Source organism: Pinus tabuliformis, chromosome J (assembly GCF_031772625.1).
Source record: "Pinus tabuliformis cultivar Carrire ecotype Pingquan chromosome J, CPIR1, whole genome shotgun sequence".
Lineage (NCBI taxonomy): Eukaryota > Viridiplantae > Streptophyta > Pinopsida > Pinales > Pinaceae > Pinus > Pinus tabuliformis.
Window position 1 is genome coordinate 258,040,269 of NC_142295.1, and position 19,672 is coordinate 258,059,940.

The window sequence follows — 19,672 nt, forward strand, 5'->3', positions numbered from 1 at the left end:
GTCCTCGAAAAGTACTAGGATCAACTTTGTCGACTCTTATATAAGTATTATCTTCCTCGAAAAATTGTGCCATCTATTGAAAAACACAATATCCATCTTGCAAATGGGATTTCGTGCATGCTCTGCATCATCACATGTGCTCTGACCCAAGAATATCAGAAGATTTTTATGTAAAACACTGTTGTTGCTGGTCAAAATATTTTACTTCCTCTTCACATGCTATATCATTGTTATCTTGATCAACCTCTTCTTGTGCACACACAATGATAATTTTTTTTTATGTTTTTGTTTTAAAGTCCTTGGGTTGCACTTTCCTAAAGAAAGAGTTGAACTTTGGATGGAGGGCAAGAGCATTGATATAGATCATTATAGCAAAAACCATCATCGGTTTATATGATGGATGAACTGCCAAATATATCTTAATGAATTTAACATGAAGTTCCCAAATGACTCATCTCCCTTCCTTCAACACATGTGAACTCATGCAACTTGGCCTTGTACTCCGAAGTCCACCATTCCATTTGAGAATCCATGATGAATATAAAGAAATCATTGCATGGACACTGTCCCAACCTTTCAACCATGGAGCCACTAGGTGAGATCTTCTTGGTCTTTAACACAACCACTTGCTCTCTCCACCCATACAAGATGCAACACTTTAAACTTGAAATGGAAAGGGATTCCTTTTCAGTGGAGTTGCCAAATGAGATGGAATATCTTCAATAGGCATATCTCATCAAAGTTTTTGTAGATTATTTATTGATTTTGGGGACTTGATATAGAAAACTGTTTTCAGCTTTTGAGCACCTCTCACTTTGGGTTGGTTTGTGCCAATGCTAGGGTATATCCCTAAGTCCTATCAATGGTCTATTGATAGGGGTAAAGAATATGAATCAGACAGTTAAGTAGATGAAACTCATAGAAAATAAGACAATACCAATTCATGATGGATCTGGGAAACTAGTGCCTGCGATCAGGTCATGGAGTCAAATGAGGACCAAAGCAAGTGTTTGTTACAGATGGAGAACCTCAATGAGGCATCCACTCTGGATGAACCTCATTTAGTGTTTCAAATATTGGTGACATATTTGCCAACACGATGTTTGCAATGTTGACCTCATTGGATTGATATGTCCTGAACCTTATGATCAATTTTGGAAACCTAGTCCTATCCTGGTCACTCAACTCATATCAGGGGCAAATGTCCTAAGCTACAAACCTTTGTGGTGAAGGAAAACTGCTCAGATTCATAACAATTCCACTTACAAAACAAGTGAAACTTGCTGGTGGAATTATAGTGATCACCTCTTTAGTATTTCTTCTTAAGGTTCTTTGATGGAATACCCAAGGTCTCATAACTATGTTGACAAGAAGTTAGAAATAATGCCTTTTACTTGAGTTGAATGTGTAGCCATGCATGATCGCTTTGAAGTAGTGACATTGGAAGTTGACGCAAACAGATTTTCTTCATATGTGGAAGAGAAATCTTGTACAATTTCAATCAAATCATTAGATGTTCTTCATCATGATTCAGTCAATGGAGAGGATCTAGTTTCATCCGGATCTTTAATGTCACATGGTTCAAGGGATAACAATTTTGAATATTCTTGATCACGTCTAATATCCTGAAGCACTGATAACATAGAGGATGTATTCCCATGAAAACTTGCAAATCCTCTAGAAAAGATAGGATATGTAGATAAATTTGGAGAATGTTGGAGCCATGGAATATCTGAAGGGTTTAACCCTATTAATAATTGTCACTCTCTTAGGTCTATCCAGAAACCTATGTTTTAGGCTCAGATGACTATCATCAGTAAATGTTTTATCTAGTAAAGATGAAGATTCCACTAATAAAGAACCACGATTATTAGCAGTCAGACATTAGAAGGAACTAATGGAACTCTAGAGAAGGCATGAACATTCCCTCTAAAAAAAAAAAAAACCAATTTGAAAAACAAAAGACCTCTCAAACATCATTAGATAAGAATAAATTCAGTCCTGAAATACATTAAAAAAAAAAAAAAAAAAGTCAATGGGCAAGCTGGCAAAGTTGGTATATTAGGAAGGATTCAGGAGTTTGCAACCATTAAACAACTTGGATCTGATGTTTAGGGAAGAAGACTTTCCAGTCATATATTATCACTTAAGGATCTAGTAGCTAGTTATGATTTTCTAGGTCTAAGGAAACTTGCAATTCACTAGTTATATATCTGTTAATTGCTCATATAACCACCTGCAGAGATAACTTATTGATATGAAAACATCCCCTCAAGAAGTGATCTTATTATGAATATGTAATACAATAATCTCATTGTATCCTACAGAGAATCTAATATGCTTCTATTAATAATTAGTGATATTCAGTTATGCTATAGGTCCTTACGTGGATATCTGGCAATTGGAGATATAGAGATAATCAGATTGCTCATTTAGTTTCCAAGTCTTCTACCTATTCCACTAAATTCATGCCAGTTAGTTTGGGTTTCATGCGCCTAAAACCAATCCTAGAAATTGACACAAAGAAAAATATCTTCACCCTTTTTTTTTGCAAAGACTGTTTCTTAGCCTGAAGTGCTGCACTTTCTTGTCTAAATAGTTTATTTTCAAGGGCTTCTTGTTGGAAACCTATCATTCAAGAAGTAAAGTTTCATTTTGAGATTCAACCTGACCTTTCAATTATATTTTCATTTTGTACAAAACAGCCCAACCTTCTATAGAAAATACAAAGTTTGATAACAAAGGTAAAGTTGAATGCAGCTCAAACATATAGCCATCCAAGTGAAAATCTTAAATTAATGGGAAAGCTTGTTAGAAAATAAAGCACTTCGAGTTTTCTCAATGGTTTGACTGCATTTTGTAATTTCATAGTTTTGAGAGGCAACTTTTCTTGTATGCAACCCGTAGCTTCTTGATCCTTTAAATGATAATCCTCCAAAGAAGCACTAGAATTTATTCAGATATACCTAATGCCAAATGTAAAATTAGACAAGTTGAACATTAAACTACTTTGTTATACATATTATAAATTAATTAGTTTCTTTGTTGACAAATTCAAAAAATGTGCCTCCAGTAATCATTAAGAATGTATACTAGGAGTTCAAATGCACTAGTCAGGACAAAGGCTGTCAAATTATGTTTTAACTTTTAAAATTAAACTATTCTTCTCCTGCACAATGGCATCATTAAGGAGAACACTGGTAGAATAAAGTAGATTAAAGTGAATGATGCTAATAGATAGGTTAGATTTAATAAAATATCTGAAGACCTTTTGAGACAATTTTCAAAATGCTCATTGAGAGTCTTAATAATGGTTCAATACAGTTAGAAAAGCTGTAATTGCATGATTTATACTTTACACTTATGATCTTGGTTCTTCAAAAAAAAAATGGGTGATTTTTTTTTAGTGGAGTACTATATGATGATGCTTTAGAAATGATGAACTGAATAATGGTCAAAGTTCTGACTTGAAAGAAAGGAGATGGCATCCCAAGTTGGTTATTTTATGTTCAGGTCACTTTAGAAATTTCCCTCATCAATTCAGAAGCCTATATTTTTAAGGCTTAGGGCTGGATGCATGTATGAATTCTTATTCTCCTAGCAAAATGGGAGAAACTGTAAGATAAGAGAGTAAACAAGGGACTTATAGCCTACTCATTTCACCACCTCTGTATTCTAGAATCTAGATGCAATTCGAGTGCATTACCTTCTTCGCTACTAATCATAACCATGACAATGAAGGGATCTGCGTATTGGCTCCAAGGCTTGGTCTTCTTGATGTGGAAATCCAAGACCAAAACTAACCATGAATGCCAAAAATAAAAAGGCCTATGTTTATCAATTTGCAACCCACTAAATCTGCTTTGATAGTGCATAGAACAAATGGTAATTTTCCCGTTCATCTTTTGTAGGTTAAATATGAATTGTTGTACAAGCTGTTAGTATAATAGTCCAAGTTAGTATAATAGAACAACATATAGAAGTTGTTTTGCAGTTCCATGTTATTTATTTATGAACATTATATACATTTGGTTGGACACGTGAAAAATTGATGGATTTGGTAGTGATGATGGAAATGTTGGATGTATGGCCAAATGTATGACTTACTTGGTTACAATTTATATAGTGCATGACTTGTCAGAGTTATTGTTGCATCATATAGGCTTATATAGATATGATTTATCTAATCAATGACTTAGTTAAATTATGATTTATCTGATGTAAGATTTATTTCTAATATAAACAACAAAATTGACACGTGGACACTGGGCTTAATAAACATGATGTTTAAGATCATGTATCTATATCTATTTTGTGGTTGTATATATGCATGGATGAGAACTAAACTACAGGTTGGAAAGAACTGTATGATGACCAAGATCTACTATTCCATTGGGGAAGGTTGAGATGACCAATGAGGAAAGGTACGATGTACATTGTTCTATTACATTTGGTATCTACTTGATATGCACTCTTATAACATGAGTAAAATGCAAATGACAGGTGGCAAGATGACCTGACTGGATTATTCGATGACAAGTCCAACCAGCTCTGTAGTGTGGTTCGTGCTCTGAAGGAGGGGTGGAGGTGTTTCCCACCGTGTATCCTCCGAAACGTGGAATCGTGGGGAGGACAGCTGAACGCTCCCCCTAGACGTGTGATGACGATTGCCAGATGCCTGATGGGGAAAGTTCGGTCGAGGTATTTGACGCTTCCACCATGTCGGTTTTATCAATGGTTAGTATGGCCATTGCCACTGATAGAGCAGCAGAGGATGGATAGGGTGGGAACGGAAGTAGGTCAAGATGGATAGGAGGAAATAGATCAGTTGGAGACTCTTGATGGGAAGTAATGCCATCGTCTGACTTATCAAATTTTAATGCTATAACTCTCTCTGGTTTGCTATGCTTTCAAACTCCTTGTATCTTCTCATTCTAACTTTGCTACGAAGTTTTCTGAAGGAGGGGTGTATGTAATGCCCCACTTAAATCTTATCCTACAAATTGTGTTAATATTTACATTATCTAAAAATATTGAGAAATATTGGTCATAAACTAAATTTATGATTTCCATTATTCAAATACCCCACTTACCTTCTCAATTTGAATATTATGTAAGATATGGTCTCCTTCCATTAATTCAAAATATATTTATTCATTTCACATACCCCAATGTACCCTCACATTTACTTGGGAGAAGACATAGTCCTCTCCATCTTATCATCAATATATATTTATTAATTTCACATTCGCCAATGTACCCTCACATTTACTTGGGAGAAGACATAGTCCTCTCCATCTTATCAACAATATATATATATATTTATTCATTTCACATTCCCCAATGTACCCTCACATTTACTAAGGAGAAGACATGGTCCTCTCCATCTTATCAACAATATATATTTATTCATTTCACATTCCCCAATGTACCCTCACATTTACTAAGGAGAAGACATGGTCCTCTCCATCTTATCAACAATATATATTTATTCATTTCACATTCCCCAATGTACCCTCACATTTACTAAGGAGAAGACATGGTCCTCTCCATGTAATTACACTTCACATTCCCAAATGTACTTTTCAGATTTACTTGGGAGAAGACATGATCCTTTCCCATTAAATTCTCAATTTTATATTCATGTCACAATTCCAAATGTACTCCTAGCTTAGAAGAGAAGTCAACCAAGGATGGGTGAGAGTTAATGACATTAATGAGAGGTGGTTGAGGAAAGAGGGTATAAAAAGGGAAGGGGGAAGGAAGAAAAGGGGGAGTTGGAGTCTTGCTTAGGATTGTGGGGGTTGGTTGTGTTTGTTTGGCCTTGTTATGATTTTTGGGAAACCTTGGAAACCTGTGGATGTTTCTTGGGTTTGAGAGGAGGAAAGTATCATTATCTAGTTTTGCACATTCTTCTTGAGGACACACTATATCTGGTTGGACTTGGGCACGGAGGGCTAGGGAACCTGTGGAGGTTTCCTAGGCTAGGAATTTATTTCCTAGTTGGCTGGGAGGTAAATCCGGTTGGGTCGGCCAGAGGGAGCGTTCAGCTGGAGCTATAAGACAAGGGTATCATCATCAACCGCCGGAACAGGTATTTTTCCACGGACTACTCTTGTTAAGTTGATATCAATGGAATGCTCACCTTAATTTATGTTGCTTATGATAAAATGATAAGATGTTAAATGTTTAAAGCTATGTGAAAAGGTCAGCAAGCTCCTTTTATTATTTATAAATTAACAGGAAAATAGATCTGTTAGTGTATAACGAAATAGAGACTCTAATAATAGGATTCAGGTTCTTACATGCATTGTTTTATGCTAGAATGTTGTGTGAACAATAAGGTTCCATTTATTTTAAATGTTTATTGCTTTTTCTAATATGCAACTCTGAGTTAGAATATAGATGGAGTTTCCTTGCCCACACGGTCTAGGCTTGCCTCTACTTATTCTTCCAATGTGGGCTATTCCATTCTGCTTAGGTATCTGTGTCTTTTCACTTTTTCGATTATATATCTTGATTCTTTTATTTAACTATTCATGACTTCTGAAAGAATCCTTGTGGGTGTCTTCTAGAAATTTAGATATTTATCTTAAACCATTTCTGTGTCCAGCTATGTTCAGATTTTTCCTAAGTTTGACTGTGCTCTAACAATATGTAGTTACATCTATGTAAAACATCTTACAGAGCTATTTTACTTTATTTAAACAATCTTCTCCTTTAATATGCTAGCTCAGTTCTGCTTTTATGTAAATATACCTATTTTTCTCTGTTACAAAGACCCTTAGCTTTATTCGTTCTTGCATCTACTCTCTCGGGTTTAACACTGTGCTACTTAACCTATGAATTTAGTCTTTTTCCTTCATTCTTGGTACTAGCATCTCACAGTGTTCTTTTTCTTCTTAACTAACGAACTTGAACAGGTCTTTTCTAAGTCTAAGTTATATTCACAGCTTTTAAGATTATACAGATTTAACTACCTAAATAAAATAACTAGTTCTCTACAGATATTAGCGCTACTACTAATGAATTTCCATTAGTAAAGATAATAACCCTACTACTAATCATTTTCCAGTAAATAAAATAACTAGTTCTGTACATAACCAGTTTCAGGAAGATACCACCTACCTGAGTTGTCTTAGGAAGGAAAGAACCTCAATGGTAGGAGTCACCTTTGTTATCTGGTGTTTTTCATCGAGGTGACCTTGAGATTTGCCTTCAGGACCAAATCTCCCCCCAAGCTTGCTCTGAAGACCTCTGTCTTATGCAAGTTTTCGCTATGGTCATCACCAAACTTAGCATTCCCTTACCGTCTAATGTTTCACCACGGTTTTTTCCTCCCCTCACTCCCTTTTCTTTGGAGCATTCACTACTAGGGGAGGTAGTTAGGGTCTCTAGCAACTTCCTTTTCTAACTTCCTTGTTATGAGAAGTTACAAGATCTGCCAATACTCCAATCATTTCCAATCTTCAATAATTAACAATATTATTCACGTCAAACAAATAATAACAATAATTATACAGTTTGTTTCTTACTCTGATGAAATAAAAATATTTAGTTTTATGGGGACATTACACTAATTGGAATTAAAAATTTACTTTGTATTATTCTTATTCAACTATTGAAAAGTAAGTTCAATGACCAAATTGGAATTAAAATTTTACATCTCGGAAATAAATAATAGATGTCAGGGCCATTCTTATTCAACAGTTAAAGAGTATGTTTTTAAGTGATTAAAATAACTATAAAATTTATTTTTCCCGAAAAAATTAAAATAAAAATAGATCAATACTTTTCAATTTACATAGATTTATATAATGTATCTAAACCATGTCTAAAAATCATGTAATGTGAAATATTATTATGTATTTGTCAACCATGTAGATTTGTATATATCTTGAATTTTTGTTGCGTCCAGACGTAACTTACATTTATTATAATTTAATAATACTATAATATCAAGTTTAAAATTAGTAATTTACAATTTTCTTTCTCAAATTCCCTGCGTTAGAAAAACAGAAGACCACCAGTGATTCACTGGTATTTTACCCAGTGATGGCGTTGCTGTTGCCTGCGGGTTTCCAGAGGCAGGATGATCGTCTATGGCTGTTACAGGATAACAGGAAGAGCGCCAACATGCAAATGCCCAACATTAATTGGAGATTTGATATCGAAACCAAAATAAAACACAATAAATTAAAAAATAAAAAATAACAGCACGAATGAGATGAGACAGTGAAGAAAACAAGCTGAGGTGAAAGTATAAATAAAGATAGGGCCGGAGTTGTAGGAATTAAATATAATATTGTTTAGCAGAATACTACGAAAGCACATCGAGTAAGGTGAAAGATGGTTTAGAGGAAACTAAATCAGATCTTGATTCCTTGTTGGCAGAGGATATGTTGCCATTTAACTCTAAATTTAGAAATAATAAATGTGGGTGAAACACGATAAAATTTTAAATCTTCAACTTCACTTCGAAGCCAAACGTTCAATTAAAACAAATAAAAATGAAGAACGGGCTAAACCAGATCACATGGAGTCGTTTTCAAAAAAAATCTTCAATTTTGTTTTTTAAAAGAGACCCATGTTGTATAATTAGTATATTTGAATAGGTTAAATGTTAGGTTTAAAATTAATAATATAATATTTATATTAATAAATTCTTATTTGGTTAATAAGTTTTATATGGAAATTTGTAATTCATAGTTGATATATAAATTACAAATTTTTAAATCTTGAATTTTTGCTCTATATAGAAAAGTTATCAAATTTTTGAAGAAAGATATTATCATTTAATATTGTATTTTAAAATAATAAAATGATAGATACACTAAAGAATTAAAAAATATAAATAACAAAAACATTCTCTAATTATTTAATATGGAGTTGATAGATACTATGTTAAAATAATATAATTTGATATTCATTTTATGTTTTATGTTTAATTAACATGCAATAGTTAAAATAAAAAAAATATTAATAACAAAAAAATGTAATATATATTATATATAGAGAAAATTCTTATTCCATTCATAAGTTTTTATAAAGAGATTTGTTACTTACTCAATTTTTTATATGAAGTTGAGATGTAACCTTTAAAATATTAATAACAAAAACTATATATATAAATATATAACAATAATTCTTTTGTTAATATATAGAGCCTTATCCATATATATTTTATACCTCCCTATTAAAAGAGGTATTAATATTTTAATATATATAATGTAAATGATAAAAAATATTTCAGTTATATATATAGCCTTTTATTACTAAAAAAATAAAGGAGAATTCTTATTTTATTAATAAGTTATTTAAGGAGATTGATAAATTGTTATATTTTCAATGTAAATTTCATATACAATATTTTAAATAATATCTATAAAAAAAAATAATTTTATAGGGAATCTTATAAATATATGTCTCATATTTTAAAATATAATTTTAATATATATTAATATTTTAATATATAAATTATTAATTATAAATAAAATATTTTAATAATTATACATATATAATAAAATAAACAACTATATATAATAATAAAATTTAATATAAATACTAGAATTCCAAAATCACTGTAATTGTAATCGTAATCGTCTATCATTGGTATGGTTGCACGAAATTCCAAGCGAAAATGGAAATGCCCAACGCGAAGACAAGTTTCGAAGGCATTGATATCGACCCAAAAATATTAAGCGGGGATATCACGAAATGGTGAACAAAACAGGCGGAGCTGACAGTATAAAATAGAGATAAATCCCGAGAGTTAAATTAATATATATATATATATATATATATATATATAATTATGATTATGATGGATTAAAAGAAGTTTATATATGTATATATAATTTGCTAAAAAAATTAGTTTATATATATTTAATTTACATTTAATTATTTTATTTGTGATTAATTTTTTACATATTTTGATATAAGTAAATAAATATTTAAATATAAAAATAAATATTTAAAAGATATAAAAATAATTATTTAAAATATTACATGTTTATATTTAGTTGTATATATTGAAAATGTGATAGGTAAATTTTATGTTATAAAAAATTTAATTACAAATCTTTAAATTAAATATGATATTTTTTGCTTTTATATATATAATATATAAATATATATATATATACACACACATTTACACCATGTATAGAGTGTACAAAATAATTAATATATATATATATATATATATATATATATATATATATATTATAGTTATTTTGTACACTCTATACATAGTGTAAATGAAAATATTTTATTTATGATTTACATTGTACACATTAAAATGTTAATATATGCTTAATTATATTTTAAATTAGAAACCATATATCCATATGATTCACTTCTATTCATGTAAACTAAAAAAAGTTATTTATGATTCACATTATACACCTTAACATGCTAATAGATGTCAAAATCATATTTGAAAATATAAATATTTATAAATAAGACAGCCTCTCTATAATTTTCTTTTGTTACAGACCTATTTTTTAAAAATTAGTTTTATATATATATATATATATATATATATATATATATGTACATATATATATGTACATATATATATGTACATATATATATGTACATATATATATGTACATATATATATGTACATATATATATGTATATATATATATATATATATATATAGATAGATAGATAAATATCACATTTTAAACATTAAAATGTTAATACAAGCCCTAACTATATTTCGAATTAGAAAACATATATTCATAAGAAACTTCATATATAATTATTTTTATTATATATATATAAAGAAACTTAAATACTAATTAAAAGTTTGAATTACAAATATTCAAAACCTACTAATGGAAAGTCACCTATATTTTTAAAACTTTAAATTCTTCAGTTTATTTCAAATCGATCCTCTCACTAAGCTCCCAAAACTCTTTTCATATTACACAACACCTATATAAGAATTTATATAAATTTAAATAGTTCAATACATCTATCTAGTCATCATCCATCTATACAGTGGCTAGGCATAACAAGAGTATGACATCATATGACAAGTTGACATGAAGGACAACACATTAGCAATAATGCCAATAATCTCCCCTTTTGGAATTGATGGTAACCTCTTGGAAACACCAAGACTTATCTCCCACTTTAACATCAAGTGCAAAGGGTATAACCATGTCGATAATATTACTCCCTCTATAGAGTTTAACATTGTAAGTCTGATATGATGATATCAAGCATTAAACCTACATACTCACCATGCTTTCCCTAAGCATATGTTAGGATCCCTCTGAGAAAGTACATGACCATCCATATGTAAATATGACCTTTCTCATAAACAAAGACTCTATGGACCCAAATTTTACATATATCACCCAAAAGAATAGAGTTACACATATCACATGGCTTCATCCTAATTTCCCATACATTACTGGATTTTACAATGAGTATCACATGGGTCTTGTCATGACCAATACACTAGCAATATAGAGCAATAATGATGCATGAATTTTACAGATGCACACAAGTGTCCTTTCTACAACTTAATTCATATGGAATGATATGGAATCCATGAGAAATAATCTATGATCTGTGCAATATCTCATCCACAAACAATGATCTCATCAATGGCATGTTTGTAACAAAACCATGATAATTATTATCAGCAACCACCATTCTCCTCATAGGCATCCGCAACATAATCATATGACAAGACAAACATAAATGACATGATCGAATTATGAGCATATCATAAGAAGATAAGACAATGTAGCATCATCATGAGGCTAAATATGCACTGTATCCAATCAATACTAAACAATTGTAGCAACAACATAAGATTATCTAATAGATATTTATGAGTAAATCATCTCCTTGACCTTCTATCATCACGGCCAGCACACATTCTCCAAATATATGAGGAGCCACAATCATCTAGCAGTAAAAATATATCAATCTCTTGGGCCAAAACATGATAGGAAGCATATACATATCCTTTCCATGCACCAACAATATATGTAAAAATAAGAGATCTCGAGCATCATAAGCCGTTAAGTATAATACAAGTAATCAACATAATATTTTTTATCATCGGTGAGCATACCACGCATATCTTCCTCATCAAATGCATCATAAGGAATGGTTTGGTAGCAATAAGGTATTATCTATAACTTCATCACATCCAAGCCAAGCATCATTGATAACCCATGTCATAGTGGTAGAAACACTTATATTTTCCAGTACTTAATAATGAAATAGGACTAATGAAATCAACAATAACCATGATCTCATCATAGGAAACATCATGCAATAAGGAGTGCTCAGGAGATCATAATACCAACAATGATCCATTATAAGAATAGAATATGCTCCCTTTTAAAGTGTGCCAATTCTAATCACATTATTTTCCTTCTCATCAATTAGTAAATGCACCAACAAACCATATTGACAATAACAATAATATAATATTTTGCAACAACTCATAGACTCATCATGAACCAACAAAAATTCCTAAAATTTCATAAGCATGTCATGAATAAATTACAACAAACCATTGTTAGTGTCAAAATGCCAATAATCAAATCATGGAAACACATGAGGAGCTCCCCATCAATTTGTTCCACTCCTTTATCATTACAAGGAAATATACATGATTGTCTAAGTAAATAACCGTGTATACACATGGGTGTATTCATAAGGAACATGAACATAATATGAAATGTTGATAGCCACAAATCCCATTGAACATGTCATATTTGTTCCTGATCACATTCACTTCATCAAATGCAACATTAGTAACATAAACATCAACAAAACAATAATATATGGAATCATCATCATCAAGGCACACATGGATAACTCCCCCAGAGATCATACATCTTTGATCATGTGAAACTGAGAATAATTATTTGTTCTTCATGAGGTTGTGTACATCAAATTTACTTCTGCAGACCCTTTTATAAGTATGCATTAAGTAAACTACACTATAGTGGGGACTATCTTACTTTACTTTGAATCTGAAGAAGAGGAGCTACACCTTTTATTCCTGCATACGTTTTTCTTTAGAACATCTAATTTGTCTACATTTCTAAATCTTATTACTATAACATTTCTAGTGTCTTTTTCTATAACTTTGAATTTAGTTGATATAATCACAATTATATCTCCTTTATCAGTTATTAAGCCTACATTTAGAATGTTATGCTCTAGCCTTTGAATCAGTAATGCATCAACTACTTTTGTATGTTTATCAAGTTCGACTCTACCTTTTCCTAGAACTTTTATGCATGCATGGTTTCTAGGAATAAATTTACCATTTTTCTTTGTATTAAGAGATACAAAGTTTTTCTTATCGCTAGACATGTAACGAGAGCATCAACTATCTATGCACCATTAACCTTCTTCTTCAAACGAGCACAGAGCAAGGCCACACTTAATTTGTTCTTCATCCTTTTTATTAATTTGAGAAGTGTTGGTGGATCTATTCTTGTCTAATTTCTTCCCTTGGAGGAAATAAACTTGTTGTCTATGTGAATCAATTTTCTTGTTCCTACATTCTTTTGCTACACGCCCAAACTCGTTACAAGTTTAACATCTTAAATAACGAGAGAAAGGAGAAAAATAATCCTAATAGTTTTTCTTCATATTCCTCCTATTGCAATCAATAACTTTCTAACCAAATACATTGAATGAAAAACAATACCGATAAAAAAACTTGAGTACCTAGGAGGTGATGATCTTCCTTTGTAAAACTCAATTTCCTAAGATCTAATAATCTAGTTATGGAATTGCTTGCCATGTGTCCATAGTTATGATAGATAAAGCATATAACGTCATTAACTAAAGTATATAATCGGTTGTTATTTATATTATTGTGAGTGAATGAGTTCCTTTAAAAACTCACTTTCCTTGATTGTTGGTTTGGTTGAATTTTTTATTGTTTTCCTACATTTCTTGCACAAGCCTATGAACTAAATTCTCCTTCAACAATTTCATGAAATCCAAGGCCCGATTTGATGGAGGGATATCTTTGGTTGCTAATAATGTTATCCTAAATCTTAGTACTATATTGAAATCTCAAATGTTTATCATTTTCTTCTAATTTATCTTTTAAAATGTTAACCTCAACCTCTAGCCATTGACACTATGCTTCCTCTTCTAGATATTGCTTCCTCATTCCTCCTTCAAACTTTATTCCTTCTTATACTTACATTCTTAATTAAAGAATATCTTCTTTAAGCCCATTCTCTAGTTCTTCAAATACTTTAAGTTTATCCTCATGTCGTTTGTTTGACTTTTCAATATATGATCACAGGGAAATGATCTGAGCTTCAATTCCTTCACAATCTTGTTTTGTTTTGTTAAGTTGTTCAAATTTTGTTGCAATACTTACCAATCTATCATGTTTTCTAATTTTATATGCATGCATTTTATTCTCAATATTTTTAATGCTTTTCAAAGAGAAAGAAATTTTCTTCTAAGATTAGGTACTTATTAGAACATGTCTTCTTCTGAATCACTAACTGCATATAATATAACAAGGACTGTTTCATGATCACTTTCATCTCTTGATACACAATAATTTCCTTTGAGAATAAGATTACTTGTTGGTATACCCAATGATAAATCTTCCTTTAATTTTTTTCTTTATGCTTCTTGGATGGCTTGTTTAATATCCCATACTTCCCTTATAGTTTCATAATGCATGAATTTCTCTCATTCTAAATCAAACATTGTACTCAAGATTCCATTTAATGTATGTGTATTTTCTGGACTTCTTCTTTTAATGGAGGAGTATTAATATAACCATTACGAACTAAATTCCAAACATTAGCAATGATAAATGTCACCTTCATATTTTCTTTCCAATCCTAATAATCAACATCATCAAGCACAAGCATACCTTTATTATCCATGTTTTCTGATTTGGCTTGTTCCACTATTGATTATCCTTGATCTAGGAATGGAGATATTTCCATAACATTGGAAACATCATTGTCACTACTTCCATATGACCCGACCTCTTCCTTTGAGTTTCCTTATTCATTTTTTTCCTTCCCACTGTCCCTAATCGATTCCCAAGAGATTAAACTTCTACTAGAGCAATGTGCTCTCATACCAATCGTTAGGAAAAATACTTAGAGGGGTAGGGTGAATCAATCATTTTACTTTTCTTTATCTTCAACTTCAAATATCAACTTTTATATGCTACTATTATTGGAAAAACTCGTGTGTGTACATGAATTCATTAAATGTAAAATCCATATATCCAAATTACTAATTTTTATTATCTTTATCAATTGTTTAACTTTAATCATTGCATCAACATTTCATTTATATTTAACTAAATAGTAACCATGACCAGTAAGAGGAAACTAAACCATCATACATAATCAACACATAAGGACACTAAATTTTACGTGGAAAACCAATGTAGGAGAAAACCACTGCTATTGTTGATCTATATTCTTCTATTCTGATAAAGAAAGATATTAGAATCTTGTGTTGAAACAAACTCTTATTAGCGTGCAAGCACCCACCTGCAAGAGCTTACAAGCTCCACTCATTGTCCAACACCCTCTAGAAAGGAGCTACAACCCCCTGATCTAATTTACTGTCTCCTACTCGAAGGGAGCAACTACCCCCCAGATAGGTATATCATCTAAAATTGGAAGGAAGATGAAACTCCCTCAACAATTTTACAAGCTACCACTGGAAGGAAGCTCTGACTCCCAAACTAAACTATCCAACCATTAGTACCCATTGTGGACCACATTTCATAATGTCTAATACTAGACCCACCTATCTAAACTTCACATCAAGAAATCTCTAGGCAACCTTTCATCATATTGGACTCACAACAACAGTAGTCCAAACCAATATACCAAATTGAATATTGAATCATAGAATCTAAATAAAATCATTGAATCCCCATTTAATACCAATCACTATTAAACTAAATCACTAAAGCAATGAAATACTGATCCAACTTAAGTTATCGTTCAATTAATAACAGGTCAACTCAATACCAATCAAGAAATCAAGATAATACTCAGCCATTATGCTATAAATCCAAATGCTTAATAAAATCATCCAATCATTGATCAAATCATGATACCAATACAAAAAAATTTCAATCATTATAAACCCTGATCAAATTCACTTCTTAATATATATGCAATTTTTCAGAAGCATATTCGTGTATATATGCGCTTCCTGCATATAGATCTAAAATAACTGAAAATAATATTGAATGTATGTGATTGGATCATACTAAGAAAGGATTCTCAATAACTCTACTAAAATTAGGTTAATCACATCATAAAAATATCAAGCCATGTGAAGCCAAACCTTTTGAGGTACCATATCAAGTCCTTTGGTAGCCATATCACTCATCAAGCAAATATATCAAGCCAACCAAATCACTATATCATATGCCAAACTAAAGTAAATGATCTCAAAACCAGGCAGTGTTAGTCTATTAGAACTAATTCTATACTTATTCATGCTCATCATCAAGACCATATATCAATCACCAACCAAACATGATCAACCGAAGCAAGATCCTATTATCATAATAATAGTAGAAGATTTATTTATTTTCATAATTAGTACTCTAAACCCTATCAGAATATATACCTAAATGTCACTAAGGATATCTATGTATATATGTGCCTTTTATTCATAATACCCACATATAGATCTCTAACCCCTGAATAGAAAAACTAATTCACTTGATTAATGAATTCAAATATTGAACCACGGTAAGAACCAATTACATATATACCAATACTAAATTATTGAATATCCAATCACACTTCTACAACATTATCACTAATCATTATGCTAAGCCACAACTAATAAAATCCAATACACATTGTCAAATACCAACCATCCTGATCGAGACATCAAGGACAACAAATAATACAAAATTCATCAATTTTTATCACCTAGTAGTAAATACAAACCATAAAACATATACATGACATCCATTAAATTGATCTTGTTATATACATGCTTCCCATGAATAAAACCCAATGTACATATTTCAAGTCACTGAATACCAAAATATTATGGCTATCGAAGAAAAGAATCAATACATACATCAATCAACATCCAAACATATGTAAACAACCGAGATGAGGCAGAAATCTAAGACAAATAAACTCAGTATGTATACAAAACTATATTAAAACAAATTTTCTTATGTATGTAACATTATTAACTCAAAATTGTGTATAGATCTTGAATTATCGAATCAAATCATTGTTAAAAACTCAACTTCATTGTCATAATCACATATCATTGCATATACATTTAGATCATCCCATCACTATAATGACAACTCTTGCATTGTTAGCTACTAAAACACAAATAGATCAAGAAAGTATATCAATTATTATTCAATACACTTTTAGATCTATTATATTTGAGCCTTATCCTTGGTCCCTGATGTGCACCTATTTCATATCATATCACACATGAATAATCGATGAAATGCATAAACAACTCCTTGATCTCCTTTTCCTTGTATTTCCCTTTTCCTTCCCAATAGCATAAGGAAATGCTTTAGTAACTCCTATAAATAATTGTCGACAAAATCAATTAAATGTTTCCATCACAAAACTATGGGAGATTACCATGAAAAATGTTCATGGTACTTTATGTGCATGTGCAAATAAGAAATTTGACTTCTAGGATGTATGCTTGACTTTTTTTAAGGAAAGTTGTGTATGTATGGCACTTAATTGAAGCAAAGTGACATATATTTTTAAAACTTAAAATTGTTTATTTATTTCAAATCTAGTCGATAGCTAAGAAGTCTGCTAACGTCCTACAAATATAGAAATCAAGTTATGATTATCTACCCATTTATCCCAGTGGGATGTTGTAAATTATTTTCATTTTAAGTTGTTTAGCTATTAAAAATAAAAATAGAAGAAAAAAAATAGAAAAAAAGAAAAAGAAAAATAGAAAAGGAAAGAAAAGAAAACAAAGAAAAATAGAGAAAAATGAAAATAGGAATAAAAGAAAAATATTTAAAGAAAAATAAATGAAACAAAATCCTCAAAAGGCCCACTAGCCAAAATGTCGCCTAATTCATTTTATTTATTATCCTTAAACTTGATTAAATTAGGAAAATTATGTTTTAAAGGGTGAATAAAGCATGACGTGATGTTTTGTTGTTTTGTAATAAATAACAAGCACTTCTGGATGAATGAGACTCTCCCCTCCAAAATCAACGGTAGGGAACAATATTTAAAACCCCCAACATCATGATGGTTAATTCTGGATACCCTATGAGAATATATACTTGAATGTCATTAAGGATATCTATGTATATATGTGCCTTTTATGCATAATACACGCGTATAGGTCTCTGACCCCTGAATAGAAAAATGATTCACTGAATCAATGGTTACAAATATTCAACCACTGTAACAACCAATTACATATATACCAATACTAAATTATTGAATACCCAATCACACTTCTACAAAATTATCACTAATCATTATGCTAAGCCACAGCTAAGCCAAACCAACAAACATTGTCAAATAACAACCATCTTAATGAAGCCATCATGGACAACAAATAATACAAAATTCATTAATTTTCATCACCTAGTAGTAATTACAAAGCATAAAACATATACATGACATCCATTAAATCGATCTGCTTATACACATGCTTCCTATGAATAAAACCCAATGTACATATTTCAAGTCACTGAATAATAAAATATTATGACTATCCAAGAATAGCATAATACATACATCAATCAATATCCAAATGTATGTAAACAACCCAAATCGGGTAGGAATCTCCAACAAATTAACTCAGTATATATACGCAACTATACTAAAACAAATTTTCTTATGTATGCAACATTACAGAATGGAAATCATGTATATATCTTGAACTATTGAATCAAATCATTGTTGAAAACTCAACTTCACTGTCATAATCACATACCATTGCATATACATTCAGATCATACCATCACTATAACAACAAATATTGCATTGTTAGCTACTAAAACACAAATATATAGAGAACGTATATCAATTATTCTTCAATATACTTTTATATCTATTACATTTGAGCCTTCTCCTTCATCCTTGATGAGAACCTATTTCATATCAGATCACACATGAATAATCCGTGAAATGAATAAACAACTCCTTGATATCACTCTCCTTATATTTCCATTTTCCTTGCCAATAGCATAGGAAAATACTTTGGTAACCATTATCAATAATTCTTGAAAAAATCAATTAGATGTTTTGATCACAAAACTATGAGATATTACCATGAAAAATGCTCATGGTACTTTATGTGCATGCACAAATAAGAAATTTCACTTCTAGGATGTATAGGTGACTTTTTTTAAGGAAAGTTGTGTATGTATGGCACTAAGTTGAAGCAAAGTCACATATATTTTTAAAACTTCAAATTCTTTAGTTGATTTCAAATCTAGCCAGTGGCTAAGATGTCTCCTAACGTCCTATAAATATAGAAATCAAGGTATGATTATCTACCCATTTATCCCAGTGGGATGTTGTAAATTATTCTCATTTTAAGTTGTTTAGCTATGAAAAAGAAAAATAGAAGAAAAGAAAAATAAAAATAGAAAATAAAAGAAAAGAAAAGAAAGAAAAATAGAGAAAAATAA